Source organism: Somniosus microcephalus, chromosome 11 (genome assembly GCF_052327205.1).
Source record: "Somniosus microcephalus isolate GS21.2 chromosome 11, FLI_Smic_1.0, whole genome shotgun sequence".
NCBI classification, from domain to species: domain Eukaryota; kingdom Metazoa; phylum Chordata; class Chondrichthyes; order Squaliformes; family Somniosidae; genus Somniosus; species Somniosus microcephalus.
This window is the reverse complement of record NC_140997.1, coordinates 32535032-32555044: the sequence shown is the minus strand read 5'-3', so window position 1 is coordinate 32555044 and position 20013 is coordinate 32535032.

Sequence of the window (20013 nt, the reverse complement as noted above, 5' to 3'; positions counted from 1 at the left end):
AGACAACACAACCACCCCCATATAAAAAAACATTTGCCAACACACTCTACTTTGTGTGCCGAGAGGGCGAGTCCTTGTCCAGGCTTTTCCGGCCCCTGGCCGACCTGCTGCTCCACCTCAACCTGGGCCCTGTGGGTGCTGCAAGGCTGGGGGAAGGCTCCTGAGGGGCACATTGCGTGACGGCAGATGCCCTTGGGGGTCGGCCTAGACGAGCTCTGGCCCTCGAGGGGCCGGCTGCTGACTGCTGCAGCTGTGGCTGGGCAGCATCAGTCCCTCCAGCAGCTCGTCGCAGCTTCGCTGGGGGAGTGGCAGTGGCGGCTGCAGCAATGGGGGCAAGCTGGCTGATGCCAGGCGCTCGCTGCTCGCCTGAGACACTGGCACTCGGCTGGGCTGGCACTGCAGCAAGCGCAGCAATCTGGTGAAGGCCAGACCGCTGTGCTGCTGCAGCGCGGCGGGTGCCCTGGCGATGCCTGCCTGACACAGCGAGTGTGGCAGCAGTGAGTGCCCGTACTGCCCTGGTCTGTGCCCGCATCAGACCAGCCAGTAACTGCACGGCACCACTGATCAACTGTCCACTCGCTGTCTGTGCTGCCCTGAATTCGTCCCGACTCGCGTCCTGTGCTGCCCTGAATTCGGCCCGACTCGCGTCCTGTGCTGCCCTCAATTCGGCCCGACTCGCGCCCTGTGATGCCCCGAATTCGGCCCGACTCGCGTCCTGTGATGCCCCGAATTGTTCGAGACCCCTGGCCTGTGCTGCCGCGAGTTGTTCGAAACCCCTGGCCTGTGAGGCCACGAAATCGGACACACTATGAGCCAGGAACTCAATGGCCTCAGGCAACCGTGCCACAACCCCCATGAACTCGGTGTGCCGACGATCCGAGTCCGCGGACATTTGATCAAGGAGGTGCACCTCCTGGGCGAGGACCGTCTCCGGACTGGAGGCCGGACTCTCCCTCTGGGGAGAAGGCCGCCGAGCTGCCCGACCCTTCCCGCGTGGCTGCACACCACTGGGCCCAGCAACTACACTCCCCTGCAACACTTCCCCCCTCTGGGGAGAAGGCAGCCGAGCTGCCCGACCCTTCCCGCGTGGCTGGACGCCACTGGGCACAGGAGCTACACTCCCCTGCAACACTTCCCCCCTCTGGGGAGAAGGCAGCCGTGCTGCCCGACCCTTCCCGCGTGGCTGGACGCCACTGGGCACAGGAGCTACACCCCCCTGCAACACTTCCCCCTGGCTCTCCTCCAGGGAAGACGTGTCCCCTCCATTGCCATCCCCTGGCGCGGATGAGGGTTCCCCCGATGGGCCGCCTTCCTCTTGCTCCTCCTCGTCCTCCTCTTCCGAGGGACTGACACTCGCAGCTTCAGGGACCTCCTCCTCACCAGCTGAAAGCAGGAAGGCACAAGAGTAGCTTTAGAGTGAGGACAGGGCGTCAGCGAGGGAGGCATGAGTGGTGGCATTCTGCGCATTGGTCGGACAGTGGCAAAGGGTGTAGATCTGAAGCGCAAGGGGAACGAGAGAGGTCCAAAAGGTCATGTCCTTACCATTGGGGCCCAGCACAGGGTCGGCATCTCCAATTGCAACGGGGCCAATCACCCGGGCACCCATGAGTCGACCCACGCGCTCCTCCAGGTCACTAAGCTGCTGGAACTGGGGACGGCCTCCCCCGGTGACAGTCCGGCTCTTCAGATTCTGGGCCAGCTTGGCCTGCAAGAGAAAGGACGGCCTCTAAGTACAGTGTGGTGCCCTGTTGTTGTGTGCACTGCCTCCCATGGTCGAATAGCTTGGCCAGTGTGGTGCCCTGTTGTTGTGTGCACTGCCTCCCATGGTCGAATAGCTTGGCCAGTGTGTAAAGTGCAGAAAGTGCAATTGATGTTCATGCCAGTGCCATAGCTGCTGGATGAGGGCTGGCCATTAGGCCTTTGAGGTCCCTTTGCCCATAATGTGAGGTGCACATGCAAGGATGAGGAGGACACTGGAAAGGGTACTCACCCTGACAATCCGAGTGAGGTCGTTAAACTTTTTCCGGCATTGGACAACAGTCCGGGGGACATCGCAGGTGGCTGTGACCCTCTGGGCGATATCCCTCCAGGCTCTCCTGTACTCCCTGTTGGGAGGCTTCTTGCCACTGTCCGGGAACAAGATATGGCTTCTCTTCTCCAAAGCCCTAACCAGCACCTTTAAATCATGGCCAGAGAAGTGCTGCGCTCGCTCACGGGCCCTCTGCATCCTTCCTGGCGCTATTTCTCTCCAGCAGCAGTGTTTAGGCCTAGCTGGAGGGCTGCAGTATCCAGGGCGTGGCAGCAGGCCAAGTCGACCCTTCCCCCTTTAAGAGCTGGCCGGCGCCAGGGTGTCTGCTGTCAATCAAAACATGACCGCACCTGCGCTGCGCCCGCTATGCAGTCTGCACCGCCGGCTTAGCGCCTAAGGATAGCCGTGCATCGCCAGTTTTAGCGCTCGAGCAAACTCCTTGGCCAAAGCTACTGAATTTCGGCGAACTGCCCTCCACTTTCCGGCGGGCGCAAACTTTAGCGGCCGCCCGACTTTACCGCCCCAAAAGTGGCTATACTGAATTTCTAGGCCATTGTTTTCAGTCCCCGTCACAAACTCCGTTCCCTAGCCACTGACTCCATCCCGCTCCCTGGCAACTGTCTGAGGCTGAGTCAGACTGTTTGCAACCTTGGTGTCATATTTGACCCTGAAATGAGCTTCCGACTACATATCCATGGCATAACTAAGAATATCTATTTCCACCTCCGGAAAATCGCCCGACTCTGCCCCTGCCTCAGCTCATCTGCTGCTGAAACCCTCAGCCATGCTTTAGTTACCTCTAGACTTGACTATTCCAGTGCACTCCTGGCTGGCCTCCCATGTTCTACCCTCTGTAAACTTGTCACCCAAAACCCGGCTGCCCATGTCCTAACTCGCACCAAGTCCCGTTCACCCATCACCCCTGTGCTGGCTGGCCTACATTGGTTCCCGGTTAAACAACGTCTCAATTTTAAAGTTCTTATCCTTGTTTTCAAATCCCTTCATGGCCTCGCCCTCCCTATCCCTGTAATCTCCTCCAGCCTTACAACCCTCCGAGGTATCTGCACTCCTCTAAACCTGGCCTCTTGAGCATCCCCGATTTTAATCACTCCCCCATTGGTGGCCGTGTCTTCAGCTGCCTGGGCCCTAGGCTCTGGAATTCCCTCCCTAAACCTCTCCATCTCTCTACCTCTCTCCTCCTTTAAGACATTTCTTGAAACCTACCTCTTTGACCAAGCTTTTGGTCATCTGCCCTAAGAGCTCCTTATGTGGCTCAGTGTCAAATTTTGTTTGATAATCGCTCCTGTGAAGGGTTTGCAGCCCTTCTACTCACCTGTGCTGCCAAAATATTTTGAAGAGTTCTACCAGCAAAAAAAAAAGGCCAGGTAATGCAACCTTGCTTCAAGGGGTGCATCCTTGCTTTAAATAAGCCTTGGCAGGCAAGCTGGAAATTGCGCACGCCATGTTGGTGGGCTGCCCCATTACTGACACGATCGGGAGTGCAGCCTGCCAGTCAAATGAAAATGAGGCCCAGGAGTTAAAATTGCCCAAGCCTCATGCCGGTGACATCATGGGGACATCCCGTCCACCTGATTCTCGCGCTGTGTTCAAATCGGGCCTTATGTGTTTGATAAGGTGTGTACGAGTTTACAGATATTTTCTTCGTAAGATTACCGTACGTTAGTGCTCAGATGGACTTGACCTGCGGAACAATACTAACGTTGAAATAACAACAGAAAATGCTGGAAAAACTCAGCAGGCCAGGCAACATCTGTGGAGAGAGAATTAGAGTCGATGTTTCGGGTCGAAACCCTTTTTCAAAACTGGAAAGGAAATGAAATAGATTTTGGATTTCCAGCATCTGCAGTATTTTGCTATCGTACTCGTGTTTGGTTCACTGCCACACCTCTTCTAGGAATGCCTACCTTGAAGAAGTTCTGCTCTTCTCTTCAACGGGATCTCCATTTGGCTCTTCAACCTTGTTCTATTTAATTTCCTTTCCAGTTTTGAAAAAGGGTTCACCCGAAACGTCGACTCTAATTTCTCTCCACGGATGTTGCCTGGCCTGCTGAGTTTTTCCAGCATTTTCTGTTGTTATTTCAGATTTCCAGCATCTGCAGTATTTTGCTATCGTACTAATACTAACGTTGACATTGTTCCGAAATGATGTCAATTGTGCTACAGTATGGTAACATCCAGAGTGCCACTGTTTACAGCCGCCTCAGGAATCCCTCTGCAAAGCTGGATGACTTCAGCATTGCAAAACAGAACAAAGGCAGGAATTTTCAGTGTGGTTACATAGTGAGGAAATGTTTTGAATATTTGCATACCACTCCTTGAGTTCCTTGTTAAACGCAGACCTCAGATAAGAGTTGAAAGTTTCTGGTACTGCTAAAGGCTGTTATTATTACCTTCCACACCCCAGCACTGTTAGACCAAGGTCAGATATGTTTCAACTTGTGCCAAGAGCACAATAAAGAAGCAATATTTGACTTCTGATGGATTGCAACTCAACTTTAACTGCTTTCCTGTTGCAGGCTGTATTTGTTTTACATATTGTTTGACATCCCATTATTCCACTTTATTTAATCAGACAGTTGGAAATCGAAAGCCTGTTTTGTCCCGATTTTACATGTATTTTCATTCTCACGTTAAGTCCCCTTCAAGACATATGCTTAACACGAGCGACCTACTCAGAGACCTTGTTAATGTTTCTCTGTAATTGATTGGCAGGGATACGTGTGGACAGCATACGCTGGCTATTCTGCTCAGCCCACTCCCTCCTTTAGGAAAACAGCCCACCACAACCTGATGACTGTGCCCAACATCAGGGCCTTGCTACGTTAGGGAGAAATTTCTCTTTGCTCTGTACAGGGAGCACACAAAGGAAATCTTCTGGGCAGGAGAATTGAGCCTGAGCTTGAGCCTGAGTCCAACCACTCAACCGCACTGTGGCCCCGATTTTAAAGTGGGGGGTTGGGGGGAGGGGGGGAAGAGTGGATTCGATCTTAACAGCTGGGCCTCATTTGAATAAATTATCTCCAACACCAGGCTGGGTCCAATACCTGGCCGGCCGGCGGGCAGGGGCGGGAATTCGGCTACGGGGGGCCGCAGCCGGGGACCTGTGGAAACGTTTCCCAGGCAAGGCTCTGGAGGCTACTGGGTAAGTGGTGGAGAGGCTACGACAAGGGAGGCCCAAGGCTTCCTTGTCGGGCCCAGAGGAGCCCTCCCGGCTCACAAGGAAACTTAAAATAGAAATTTTTAAACTTACCTTCTGGACCTGTTCTCAACTCACCTCCCGACAGGTCTGCCTGATGGGGAAGCCGACACTGCCCCTCCCCTGCTCAGGCCTTCAACTAGAATATGCAGGTCGAGTCCCGATGACATCTTCGGACCCGAGCTGCATATTTAAGTTAGGACACAGCATCCCTCCTGCAGATGTTCGGCTCGCCTGCTCAAACGAGCAGATTAAGATCGGGACATGGTGAGATGGCAGTGGGATCAGAGAGGGTAAGTGACTGGCCTCATTTTAACTGCCCCCAGTTTCTGCCAGGACGGGGGAGTTAAAATCGGGGCCACACTGAGCTTCTGTACTACTGGGGCTCACAGTTTCTTTCCAAATGGATATCTAACAGAAGTGACCTAGAAAATAGAATAGTCAAGTGACTAGGATCAGACGGCAGCACAATATAATTACGTTAAATGGATAAATACCGGGAGAGCACACTAATGATGCTACACAATAAAAATTCAAGATAGAATTTTCAGGTCAATGGTTTCCTTGCCACCTTATTTTAGGACTGCAATATCTTATGCAATATCTATGCTATTTTCCACTCAACGGTTTATCATTGCTGCAAGCATTTAACTAACTGGGGACAAATGCATAGTAATTGATTTTCTTGATTTTCTAATCTTAGCACTGGAGCAGAGGTTAGCCAACACCTTGAGTATTGAGTCTAGTTCGGGTCACTAAGACACAAGGGAAACATTCAAGCCATAGAAGAAGTTTAAAGAAGAGGCCTCAACATCAGAGGATTTAGGTATGAGGTAATATTGTGGAACGTGGAGAGTGATGGCCCCAAACAACAAAGCCTGACCAACGTTTTGTACAAATTTGACATTGCTTCCTTATTCTTATATTCGGTGGCACTATGTATAAATGCAGAACCCAGAAATTTGACTTTTTTAGGGCCTGTTCTAGCTGAACGTCATGGCCCCAAAAGTCCTGGGGGTCTTTTCCACTGGCACAAATGTGGGATCACAGAACCCTTGCCCACCTTAGCACCAATCTGGCGACCCTGTCCCACATCCTGGGGACGCTTTCATCTGCATGGCTGAAGTGGGCACATCACACCTGCAAGGACACGTCAGCAGTGTCAGCCCTAATACACCAGCTGGAATATCAGATTGGCGCCATGCTGCTCTAACAGCAGAGAGGGAGCCTAGTGAGATCATTGATCACTACCAGGGTTGATTACCTTTCCCTCGTAAAGGTTTGGAGTCTTTTCACAGACCTCAACTAGCATAAGTACCATTGAGGCTTACGGAGGGTGTAAAAGACACGATTTCCAGGGTACCACAGGTTCTCCCCCAGACACACCCCATAACTGGAATTTAAAGGGTCACAGGAAATGGGTTAGAATCCCAGCATAATTGGGATTCACCACAAAATCCTGGCCCAAAAAGGGCGGAAATTGGGCTTGTCACCCTCTCCAGCTCCAGGAGTTTCAGGGTCTATTTCTCCACTCTAAAGGGTCTCACCGTTTAAGGTATACTTTCTTTCAATCCTCGCTATCTCTGTAACCACCTCCAGCCCGACAACCTTCCGAGACCTCTGCGCTCATCAAATTCTGACCTCTTGTGCATCCACGATTTTCATCGCTCCACCATTGGCGGCTGTGCCTTCAGCTGCCTCGGCCCTAAGCTCTGAAATTCTCTCCCTAAACCTCTCCGTATCTCTACTTCTTAACCTGTCCTAATAGCTCCTTATGTGGCTTGGTGTCAAATTTTGTTTGATAACGCTCCTGTGAAAGGCCCTTGGGATGTTTTACTATGTTAAAGGCTCTATATAAATGCAAGTTGTTGTTGTTCTTTTTCCTAAAGTGTATCCCTTCACTGCAATGAACTGCATCTGCCATCTACTTGCCCACAAGCACTGCAGCACTTCAAGGGGAAGGACCGCCATCACCCTTTCAGGAGAACTAGGGATGAGTAATAGAGTGGCCTTGCCAGTATCACGCAAATTCCAAAAACAAATAAAAAACAATGTGTTAGTTTACGAAGCACAATCAGGGAGGGTTTTTCGAGATGGCAGCATTCCCTGGAGAGATGGCAACCCAGGACTCCACTGGTAATGAGAGCTTTATAGCAATGTCTGCTCGCCGAGAAAAAGCTCATAATGTTGTCATTGAGGCCCTGGGAGTCCACATAGATAGCAGCTTTGTAGCTCTGATGTAGTCCATTGAGTCACTCACTGGCCTATCAGAGAATGCATCTATTATCATTGGCTTGGCAGGTGTGGCTTCACAAGATTGAACTTTCTTTCAGGAATCCAGTTCCAGTGAGATCATTTGTCAGGTCCCCCTGATGTCTGAACATACTGGGTCACAACAGCAGGGCCGTTGTCAGATTTGGTGATCCAATCTGTAGCTGGTCCCTCGTAGCACAGTAGCTGCTGGAGACATCAACCAACCTCACTTCCATCAGCTGCCAATACATAGAGAGCTGCCAATCATCCCCTCGGGCACGCGGTAGCCCTAGATGTAGTTTACGAGAAGCTAAAGATTTTAAGGCACCAAAATCACAAAGGAGAGGCACTTTGGTGATGACAGCACATTCTGTAGTCTTGTACATATGTCATTGTAATAAACTATCTTTCTGCTTTTATTCAAATACAGTGGTAAGTCTTGTGTGAAAGGGAGGTGTTTTTGAGTGTTGAGTGACTGAGGGATTCCCACAAAAAGTAGGATGCATCATTCAACATAGTAGAAAGGTGTATCCATGAACTGTTGTGAAATGGGAAGCGGGGGCGGTCTGTGCTTTCTCATGAAAAGGTGAATCAGAGTATAAGTTCTCACAACAAGGTGTATCTTATTAAAACCTTTTTAACATTCCTCAGCCTGGGCACAGGAACGTTCCCTGGATCCTTTGCATTAACCTGATCTTCCAGAGCGACTTCCCTCTTTCTTGGTAGCTCCTGCTCCTCCTTGCCCTTCTCCTGCAGTTGAATTCTTCTCTCCAAAACAAAATAATGGAGGATGCAGCAGGTGATGGCAGAGTGCCGCCAAACACCGGAAACTAGATTTAAGCATTTTACAAGTGTGCTCCCAATAATCCTGGTGAATGCATGGGCCTCAGTTCAGCAGGATTCCTGACAGGGTTCGTCGGCCAAATCTGTAAAGGGTATCACTTGCCTCCAAGCAGCCATCCATTCACCTGTCCCTGATCTTTAAAAAGTACTGGCGCCAAGAACTACCTCATGATGAAAGCATTATGGCAACTTTCAAGATACCTAGTATTAACACAGGATCTATTGCTGTGGTCACAAATTAGTTGTACGTTGAGAGATCAGAATCCCTCTCTGCTAATGTATGTAACAGGGTCACCAGCTGGCACCCTGAGGGCAACATATCTGCAGTGCACAGCCTATTGTACTCTTGGGAATCCCAGAGCTCCCTCACGTTGTGTCCATTGAGAATTATATGAATTCCCCAGCTCAAATGAACAATACACCCATCACCTGCTTGATGCATGTGTACAGCAGACTGAGAAACGTTACACTTGCACTGGAATGAAATGATCCTGAAGCATAAAAGGTGAGTGTTGTGGTTGGCATTCCTAGAGGATGGCTTTAGGTCAGGTTCCAGTATACTACAACGGTCGCGGCACCTTTAGGGAAATGGAGGCCTGGAAATTTCTGTGGCCCCTCTCCGCCGGCCATCTTTGCCTAGTCCCGTACCAAATCCCAGGGATGGGGCCATTTACGTAGCCAGAGCAAGCTGCTGGCGCCTGCAAAAGCACACTAGTAGGTAATCGATCCCATCTATGGCCTTACTCAATAAAGGTACTCTAGGAAGGCCTAAAGGGGCTTACCATAGGTCTCAACTGGTGTGTATTCCATTGAGGCCTTTCAAAGGCATAAGGGATGAATTACCAAGGGAATCCCATGTATCCATAGCTCCCCGCCCCCACCCCCAACCCCGACACACAACCTTGATGTGGGGAACAGAAGACCCACCCATATCTCCCTCCTACTGGAATTTAAGGTCCATTCTAAATGCAGAGCTGGGTTTCAGTTCATAACCTGGGCTCCCCTTGGGCGGAAATGGGTCTTAGGCCCCTCCAGCCCCAGGAATTTTGGGGCCTGAATCTACTCAAGCATTGTTCCTGCAGGGAAAAAACTTCTTTCTGGGTAATTTCTCACCCTCCCCAGTCTGTCTGATCCTATTTCCTTCCCTGTTCCAGTCTCGGTTCCTCCTCCTCATCAAGGAATAACAAATATAATGGTATGCTCATATGGTAACGTCATGCTCTCAATCTCTCCAAGGGGTTCTTTTTAAGAGTCAGTTTAGATTCCTTTAAATCCCTCCCAAGCAGTGCCCACAGCTTCAGCCCTTAGATAATAAGTGGACTGAAATGCATTGGGCCAGAAATTCGTGAACGGGGCTTGCCGCGCGTGCAAGCCCCGTATATGCACTTACCCGACGCTCCTGCCGATCACCTCCAGGGACGCCTGGAATTGGTGTTTCAAAAAGAAGAATCCCAGGCAGCGTATGACGTCATACCGCCCAGGAGTGCAGCCAACGCGAAGCCTGGAGCGTGCAGTGCAAGTGAGACACGCCGCTTAAGGTCTCATTGTAGTAGGACACGCCCCCAATCTCTCCAAGCAGCTGCAGAGGACTTTGCAGTTACACAGCTGCAGGGAAAGTAAGTTATCTGCTATTTTATGAATGTTTTGTGAACTTTTATAAAATTTTAAAAACGTTTACATTATTTTGAAGAATCTGAAGTAGTTTTAAACAGAATTAAAGCAATTTAAAGGGCTAGATTTTCAGTATAGACAGTTTTGGGGCGCTAACCTTAGCGCCCGCCCGAAGTTAGCGCCCGCCCCAAAGTAGCGCCCCGTTGCCGGAAATTCAGTGGCTTCGCCCTAAGAGGTTGGTGGAGCGCTAAAAGAGGCGTTCCACTACTATCTTTAGGCGCTAAGCCGGCGGTGCAGAGCGCAGCGCCCGAGCTCGGGCGCAGCGCACGGCAGACACTCTGGTGCCAGTGAGCTCTTAAAGGGGAAGGGTGCATGTGTTTTTTTCGGAGGAGGAGGAGGAGGAGGAGGAGGAGGAGGAGGAGGAGGAGGAGGAGGAGGAGGAGGAGGAGGAGGAGGTGGTGGTGGTGGTGGTGGTGGTCGGAAACATAAATACACCGTTCACAACAACACACTGGATCCTTCCACACAACACATGCAAACTGCCGTTTATAGTGCAGGAGGAGTGCCCTTTAATTTGCGCTCCCCAGGGTGTGTTGCGTTCCATTTTACAAACGCTCTGGACGCCAGCCGCAGAATGGGGCGGTCCGACTGAAGTTTGGATTCGGGGCGGCCAAAGGGCGTTGCACGAGGATGTGACGTCATTTTCTGCGCGCGCATCCGGGCGGCCGCTAAACTTTGCGCCGGTGCTAACGGGCAACTTAATTTGGGGCGGGGCGCAAACTGCGCTGCGCCCGGGCGCTACACGAATAGCGCCCGAAAATCACTTCTCTTAAGGCGCTAACTGCTGGCGCAAGCAACTGAAAATCTAGCCCAAAGACTTTTAAAAGCCCTAAAAGAATTTTTTAAATTCCATGTATTTATTTAGCAATGTCGTCGTCATACGTGTCTTCACACTGTTCCCTTTGGGGAACTGTATGAAGTGGTGGAAGGATTTATGGCCATGATTAACGCTCATTCCGTGACCGTAACCATCTTTGAACCAGCCATTAGGGCGGTTAGTCCTATGGCGGGAGGGTTTTACGGGCTCCCACAAGCTATACAAGGAGGGGGGGCCACCCACACCCACGGACGCAAATATCCCACTGGGTGTCAACCCAGAATTTAGAGCCGGAGCTCCGACTCCACTTGCCGGGACTGTCTGGAGTGGGGTTCGAAACCCTACCCTGATCTGGCCCAGCGGCGGGGATCCTACCGCTACGCCAAAGGCCCAATCCGATTAGCAACGTGAAATGGCTGGAATGAGCACAATTCACGGCATTAAAAGAACTCACAATTGAACTGATGATGACCTCAGCAATCTCCTCAAGGAGGTGGAGGCGCAGCGCCTGCTCATCATTGGTAATGAGAAGTCAAAGGCGCCGCAAAAAGGGCAGATGATAGCTTGGTCTTTCAAGTGGCAGCATAGGGCTCCAGTCACGGGGAGGGAAAAGGCGCAGGAAACGTATGGGTGTCACCTTTTGTGCGGACTGGGCCTTTTGCGTAGCAGTAAGCATCCCCGCCGCTGGGCCAGAAGGAGTAAGGTTTCGAACCCCACTCCAGACAGTCCCGGCAAGTGGAGTCGGAGCTCCAACTATAAATTCTGGGTGGACATCCAGCGGGATACTTGCGTCCGTGGGTGTGGGTGGCCCCCCCGCCCCCCCTCAGATGGGTTGTGGGAGCCCGTAAAACCCTCACGCCATAGGACTAACCACCCTAATGGCTGGTTCAAAGATGGTTACGGTCACGGAATGAGCGTTAATCACGGCCATAAATCCTTCCACCACTTCATACAGTTCCCGAAAGGGAACAGTGTGAGGATATGTACGATGATGACCTCTTGCACAATGCACCTCCTTGGACCCTCAGTCGCAGATGCGAGGGGGCAAATCGTGCAATTGTTAAATTTTTCATTTTTTTTACATGTAAAATGTTGCCCCAGTAATTCCCTTCCAAATGCGCGAGTACGGTCGGGGTACCTACGCGTCTGGCCGGAGGAAATGCCGGTTTTCAGCATGCACAGCGCATGCGGGGAAAACCGGCATTTCCTGTCCTCTGAACGAAGGGGTTCAGAGGCAAAACGCGTGCGCAGTAAAATTCGCCGCTTTCATTCATGATTTCAGTGAGGTCAAGTCCTTACAACTTACACATGAAAAAAGCATGGGTACAGTTGCTCCAGAGGCTGCGGAGGAAGATATTTCTTATCGTGGAGCTTCTGAAAGTATGTATGTCTGTATATATTCCTTTGCGTGTTATGTATATATTCCTTTACTTATGTGTATGAATGTATTATTTAATTATGACTTTCAGAGAAAGTAACTTATTGGAAAATCATAATTAAAAACATACATTCATACACATTAGTAAAGGAATATAAAACATACATACATATACGTAAAGGAATATATGCGGACATACATACATAATTACTTATTACTGATGAAAAGTTTCTTTCTTAAAAGTGCTGGAAATGTTACATTACTCATTTTAGAACACTCATTTTCACATTCCATTCACACAGCCACAATTGCTCCTTCTACCTACCGTTCTGAAAACCCGTTTAAAAAAAAAAATTTAAACTTTAAAACTTACTTAAAATTTCTTAAAATAACTTCCCTCCCTTTCCCAAACAAAAATATTGCCTTTCAGAAGCTCCATGATAAAATATATCTTCCTCCGCAGCCTTGGAACAACTTTACACCTGCTTTTTTCAAGTGTAACTTGTAAGGACTTACCCTCACTGAATCCATGAATGAAATCTACGAAGTTCACTGCGCAAGCGCTGCCTGTGCAGTCGCACGCGCTGTGCCTATGAACCCCTTCGTTCCGAGGTCTGGAAATGCCGGCGTTCCCCGCATGCGCTGTTCATGCTGAACGCTGGCATTTCCAACGGCCAGATGCGTGAGTACCCCGACCGTACTCACGCCTTTGGTCACGAATTTCTGGCCCATTAAGTTGAAATAACACCAGAACGACTCAATATGATGAGATAGCTCCTGTCTATCCGGTCTAGGGTTGCCGACCCTTCCCGATTTCCCAGGAGTCTCCAGATATTAAAGGTTAATCTCCAGGACACTTCTGCAAGCAACCCGGGAGAAAAACCATAGGGCCCCACGTCTGATGTAACGAATGGCAGGATGACGGGAAATGCGGTGGACAATGTCACCCAGTCATCCTGCCTGCATTTGCATGGTCTCCGCTGTCTGAAGTTGAAGATCTATGCCTATCAGGACTGTTACCTTTGGTGTACTTATCTGTCACCAGGTGCCAGATCACGAGCAAGCACTCGGTGCCCACTTTACACCACTGGACACGGCTTATCGGAAATTTTTTGTCTGGGACTTTCCTCCTATTAATGTTAATGAACGGAAAGCATAAGAAACATAAGAAATAGGAGCAGGAATAGGCCATTTGGCCCTTCAAGCCTGCTCAGCCATTCAACAAGATAATGGCTGATCATCTACCTCAACTCCACCTGCCTGCACTATCCCTTAATTCCCTTTGTTCCCAAAAATGTATCGACCTCTGTCTTGAATATATTCAATGACTGAGCATCCACAGCCCTCTGGGGTAGAGAATTCCAAAGATTCACCACCCTTGGAGTGAGGAAATTTCTCCTCATCTCCGTCCTAAATGGCCGACCCCTTATTCTGTGACTGTGACCCCGTGTCCTAGATTCCCCAGCCAGGGAAAACGTTTTCCCAGCATTAACCCCATCAAGCCCCTTAAGAATTTTATGTGTTTCAATTAGACCTCCTCTCATTCTTCTAAACTCTAAGGAATATCGGCCTAGTCTACTCAATCTCTCCTCATTGCAGGCAAAACCCAGGAATTTTCCAATTAGTCGCTCACTGCATGCGAGGATCCCACCGCCCCCACCCCACCCCCCCCACATTGGTCCGTAGCCTCAAAGTTCTGTCCTATGTCTCATTCTGAATTCAACTGCAACATCCTTCAAGCTGCCCGTGTGTTTGGTTAGCCTTCTGACCTCTTCTGACTCATACAAAAACAACTGATATCAAAGCCTCTGCAAGCATCAACAGTGTGCTGCAGGAAGTATTTACATATTCAACAACTACAATGCCTAGCGTTTTAAAACAGCAACTTCAAATTTTTATCAGCCAAGATCTGTCATGAAAGGACTTCCTTTTGCTTTAACCTCTGGCCATCCTGCACCATGCCTGCACTAGATGACGCTGTGCCATGTATCATGTGACAGAAATCAAAACTTCACAGAACAGTAGTAAACAAAGATGAAATGTGCCAAATCAGGTATCATGATCGGGATTAATAGGGTCTCTTTACTAGCACTGACTGGCTGGCAAGTCTCAAGGTTCACATTAAAAGTACTTAAAAGTAATTTGTAATTTAAATTCGTGAGAAACAGGTATAAGCACGCTCAACCTCAGAATAGTACTCACATTTAACCAATCCTATTTGTTTTCAATTTCTATTGGCCCACCCCAGTATTTCCTGTCTTTATTCCACATGCCTGGTTTCCTCCCCAGGAGGGCAGTCCTGACTGTAAACAGCGCAAACCCATCCCACTACCATTCAACAGAGCCAGAGATTGCAGCAAGACATGTGAGACAAAAAGCATGAGCAGCTCCACCTCATGGAGACATCACATCACATCAGGGCTGCAGACTTCGGGCCCAGGCTCGCCAGGGCTGTGATTAAGGGAATATCTGCTTTCGACATTAAGCTTTGTACATCCCTACTGAAAAGTCAGTGTGTGGGGTGTGCGTGTTTGGGAGGGGTGAGTGTGTGTGGGGGGTGAGTGTGTGTGGGGTGTGTGTGTGGGGTGTGTGTGTGGGGGGTGTGTGTGTGTGTGTGGGGTGTGTGTGTGGGGTGTGTGTGGGGGGTGAGTGTGTGGGGTGTGTGTGTGGGGTGTGTGTGTGTGTGTGTGTGGGGTGTGTGTGTGGGGTGTGTGTGTGGGGGTGAGTGTGTGTGGGGTGTGTGTGTGGGGGTGAGTGTGTGTGGGGTGTGAGTGTGGGGTGTGTGTGGGGGTGAGTGTGTGTGGGGGGTGAGTGTGGGGGTGAGTGTGTGTGGGGGTGAGTGTGTGTGGGGTGTGTGTGTGGGGGTGAGTGTGTGTGGGGTGTGAGTGTGGGGTGTGTGTGGGGGTGAGTGTGTGTGAGATGTGTTATGTCTTCTAGCGCTCATAGTGCTTTGTAAAGACGCCTCAGGACTCGATAGTTTGTAATTATAAACTACTGTTTTATTTGAGTTGTAATGGCTGCCTGCTGCATGGTGCGGGGCGATATTTCCAAGTGCCCTGTGCGGCGCCTGCGCACTACTTTCCCAGCATCGTAGTGCTGCTACACTTGATTTGAGTGTTAGTACACTTGTACAATGTAGTCCCAACATAACTATGTAACATCCCTCTTTCCCAACAAAACTAATTACATAAATTTTTCTATTTTACAATGTTTCCAGTTGAATAACATTAACAAAATACAGAACGTGATCTTTCTTTGCTCAATTTATATACAGATATTTGTCCATGTTGTTTTACTGTTCTGTGCGAATTATAATTGTCTTTATAATTATTCGCGATACCGCTCAGGTGGTTGTATGTTACTCCTCCATCTTGTGGACTTGGCTGTAACTATTCCTTTCTGTGGTGTTTTGGTGTGTTCATTTCTTGTTGCCGGTGCTGTCATGTTTGGCTCTGGAGAGTGCATGTTTGCAGTTGTCGTATTTGAGGTGTTTGTTTCTGGCGTTATATTGTTTTCCGTGTTTGGCACCGTAACTGCTGTTAATGTTGTCCGCTGTTTGACAGCTTCAGGTGAGGGTCTGATATGGATCCTGTTTCACCTGTATTGGTTTCCAGGTTCTGTCTCTACCAAGTAAGATCTTGGAGTATCAGCTTTTCCAATAACCTTGGCTGGACTCCATGTTCTCAACAACGGATCTTGTATATGCACTGATTGCCCATTTAGCAGCTCCGGTAGTGGTTTTGCATGCTTGTTATAGTGTGTGCTCCCCATAGCTTGTGTTTCCATCAGCTTCTGCCGAACGTCCTCTTGGCCCTGGGGAGGATATACCTTTACTGGTAGAGTTGTTTTGTATTTTCTACCGTTTAGTAGTTCTGCTGGTGATTTCGAATCTGCTCTCAAAGGTGTCGATCTGATTGCCAAAAGGGCGAGGTCTTGGTCTTCTCCCATCTCCTTGCTTTTAATGAGAGCTCTTTTGACTGTTTGGATCTGTCTTTCAATAAATCCGTGTCCCCTTGGGTAATGTGGGGATGAGGTAATTATTTTAAATCCGTATTTTCCAACCAGTGCTCTGAATTCGCTGGAGGTGAATTGTGTCCCATTGTCGCAGATGACTTTCTCTGGGATGCCCTGTTCTGCGAATAAGTTTTTCGCAATTTTTGTGATTGTTGTGGCTCTCATGTTGTTTATCCTTCTGACAAAAGGAAATTTTGAGTAGTAGTCTGCTACTATGATGTACCACTCCTGGTTGCACAGGAACAGATCTGTTCTGACCGTGTGCCATGGTCTCGGGGGTACTTCCATTTGAATCATCTCCTCCTTCTGCTGTGTGTTTCGGTATTTCTGGCATATGCAGCATGTGAAGACCATTTGTTCTATGCTTCTGTACATGCCTATCCAGTGCACAGCTGATCTGGCTCTTAGTTTACATTCCTCCATCCCCATATGGCCTTGGTGTATTAAGCAGAGAAGTTCCGTTTGCATCGTTTTTGGTATTATGATTCTTGAGCCAGCAAGGAGAGCCCCATCCTCCACCGAGATGTCGTCTCTGATTGTCCAGTACTGTCGGATTTGGTTTTGGACCTGCTGGATCTTCTCCGGCCACCCCTGTATTACCTGTTGCATGAGTAGTAGCAACTCCTCTTTACCAGTCTCCTCTTGAATTTGGCTAAGCTTTGTGGGAGTAACATTTACGAGGTGGTGTATTTTTACTGTCAGGCCCTTCATCTCGTGTTTTTCGTGTGGTGACAATCGAGACAATGCATCTGCCAGTGCCATTTCTTTTCCTGGCCGGTATTTTAATTCAAAGTCGTAACTTTGGAGTCTTAACAGTAACCTTTGCAGTCTTGCTGGGGCCTTGCTTAGGTTTTTCTTGTAAATTTGTTCGAGTGGACGATGGTCACTCTCTACCTCAAATTTTCTTCCGTATAAGTAGGTGTGGAACTTTTCGCATCCGTATACTACTGCCAATAGCTCTCTTTCGATGTTTGCGTATCTTGTCTCTGCTGATGTCAATGCCTTCGATGCGAAAGCTATTGGTTTTCCTTCCTGCACGAGGGCTGCCCCTAGCCCCCTGGTAGAGGCATCTACCTGTAGGGTGACAGGTTTTTTTCTATCGTAATAAGACAGGCTGGTTTCTTTACATAATAATTCATTTAGGTGTTTGAAGTTCCTCTCATGGGATTCTGACCATTGGTATTCGGTGTCTTCTTTTAGTAATTCTCTTAGGTTCGCTGTGTAGTCTGACATGTTCGGGATGAAAGAGCTCATATACTGGACCAAGCCGAGGTAGCTTCTCGGCTCCTTCTTGTCGTTTGGAGGTTTCATCCCTGCTATCGCCTCGACCTTTTCGGGATTAGGCTTGACACCCTCCGGTGTGTAGATCATGCCAAAAAATTTGCATTTCGTACTTTTAACAATGCACTTCTCGGCGTTCAGCTTGATGCCAGCCATTCTGGTGCGCTCCATGGCCTCGTGCAAGTGCACGTCATGGCCTCTTTCATTTGTTCCGTAAACTTGGATGTCATCAGTGATTCCAATGGCTCCTTCACAGCCTTTGTATGTTTCATCGATCTTTTGTTGGAAGATGTCTTGGCTGACTTTCAACCCGAATGGCAGCCGCAGGAATTTATAACGCCCCAATGGTGTATTAAAAGTCGTCAGGTTAGTTGATTCTTCGTCCAGTTTTATGTTCCAGTAGCCGTTTCTGGCATCCAGTTTGGAGAAGACTTTGGCTCCTGCCAGTGCTGGTGTGATTTCTTCTAATGTTGGTGTGGGGTAGTGGTCCCGCTTTATTGCCTGGTTTAAGTTATTGGGGTCCAGACAGATTCTGAGCCGTCCGTTCGGCTTTTCCTGTACCACAATTGAGTTTACCCAGTCTGTGGGTTCAGTGACCTTTGCGATTATTTCTTTCTCTTCCATTTCTTTTAGTTCGGTGTATAATTTTTCTTTTAGCTCGATGGGTATTTTTCTTGGAGCGTGGATGACGGGTTTTACCTCTGGATCTATTGTTATATGGTACTTGAACTCCCCGAAGCATCCTACAGTGTCATCAAAACACTCTGGATACATATCCATCAAATGTTTCGTGTCCATGATTTGTGGACGATTTTCCAGTGGGGTGTTGCTGTCGACTTTCAGTGATGTTTTTGTTAGTTCGTGGTTTACCGAGATTAACCCCAGCTTCTCGCAGCTGTTTAATCCCAGGATCGCCGGTCCCTCGGAGTCGATCACATAGAACATGCAGTTGATGTTTCTGCTTTTGTGTGTTCCTTTTATATAGGTTGTTCCAAGTTGTCTGATCTCGCTCCCCTCATACGCTGTCAGCGTGACGTTGTTTGCTTTTAAACATCCTCTTTTCGGGTATCTATCTTCGCCCAAGTTTTCGGGGAAGATCCTCTGGCATAGCCTCAGTGGAAGGATGTTGCTCTGAGCTCCTGTGTCCAACTTTACTTTTAGATTGACGGTTGTGGGCTGTCCTTTGATCCTCTTTTTAATCTGGATGATAGTGTGCCATTCTTTCTTTGGGGTGCTTTCCGCTCTGGACGTTTCGTGTAAGAGAACCTTTATGGTTTCAATGTTCAGAGCTTTGTCGTACCCGCAGTCTTCGTCATCTTGCTCACCCATGGTATGGATTTTGTTTTTCTTTTGTTGGTTCTGCTGTCCACCTCTGCTTTTGGTGTGTAGCCCCTCTCTTTTAGCTCTGCACATCTTTTGCCAGTGGTTTGCTTTACCACACGTGTTGCAGCTTGTTCCATACGCTGGGCATTTTCTTCTGTTTGTGTAGTCGTGTTGTCTTCCGCATTTTCTACACATATTCTTCCCGCTGTCATATACTTGTTTTTGTGTGCTGTGCTTTTCGCGCACTGCATCTACTCTGTGATCTGGTTCGGGAGTTGTCCGCACGTCAGCCGTATGAGTATTCAGCGTTTTCATCTGTTGTTTTGTGGCTTCGTGAGCCCTCGCTGTATCTATGGCTTCTGATATTCCGAGCTTTTCTTTTCCTATTAGTTCTTTTTGCACTTCTGTATGTGCTGATCCCCATATTGGTTGGTCTACCAGCCTTTCTTCTTGTTCCGTAAACTTGCATTTGCTGGCTTCGTTTTTTAATCTCGTCAGGAAATTGTCAGCCGTTTCACCAGGTTCCTGTCTTAAGCTTTGGAATTTATACCTGTGTATGCGGTGGTTTGATTTAGGCTCGAGATGGTTACTGAACTTTTCATAAATCTCCGTAGGGTTCGTTTTATCCTCTTTGGATAAACTCCAGCTGTTATAGAGATCTAAGCCTTTTTCTCCTGCCCACAGTAGAATGTAGCTGACTTTTTCCTCATCGGAGGAGCCTTTCAGGAAACTTTTAAATGTAAGCTCGCATTTTTGCTTAAATTTCCGGAAAGCTTCCACGATATCGTCGGCTTCCCAGTTCATGATGGGGAGCATATTCGCGGTCAGTGCATTGGACGCCGCCATTTTAGCTGCCCATATGATTCGCGGTTAAAACGCTGCAGAGTTTACTTTTAAATTTCTTTCTTCAATCTGATATCATTTTTATTTGCGTAAGTTTTACTCACTTATACCGCTGCCACCATGTTATGTCTTCTAGCGCTCGTAGTGTTTTGTAAAGACACCTCTGGACTCGGTAGTTTGTAATTATAAACTACTGTTTTATTTGAGTTGTAATGGCTGCCTGCCGCATGGTGCGGGGTGATATTTCCAAGTGCCCTGTGCGGCGCCTGCGCACTACTTTCCCAGCATCGTAGTGCTGCTACACTTGATTTGAGTGTTAGTACTTGTACAATGTAGTCCCAACA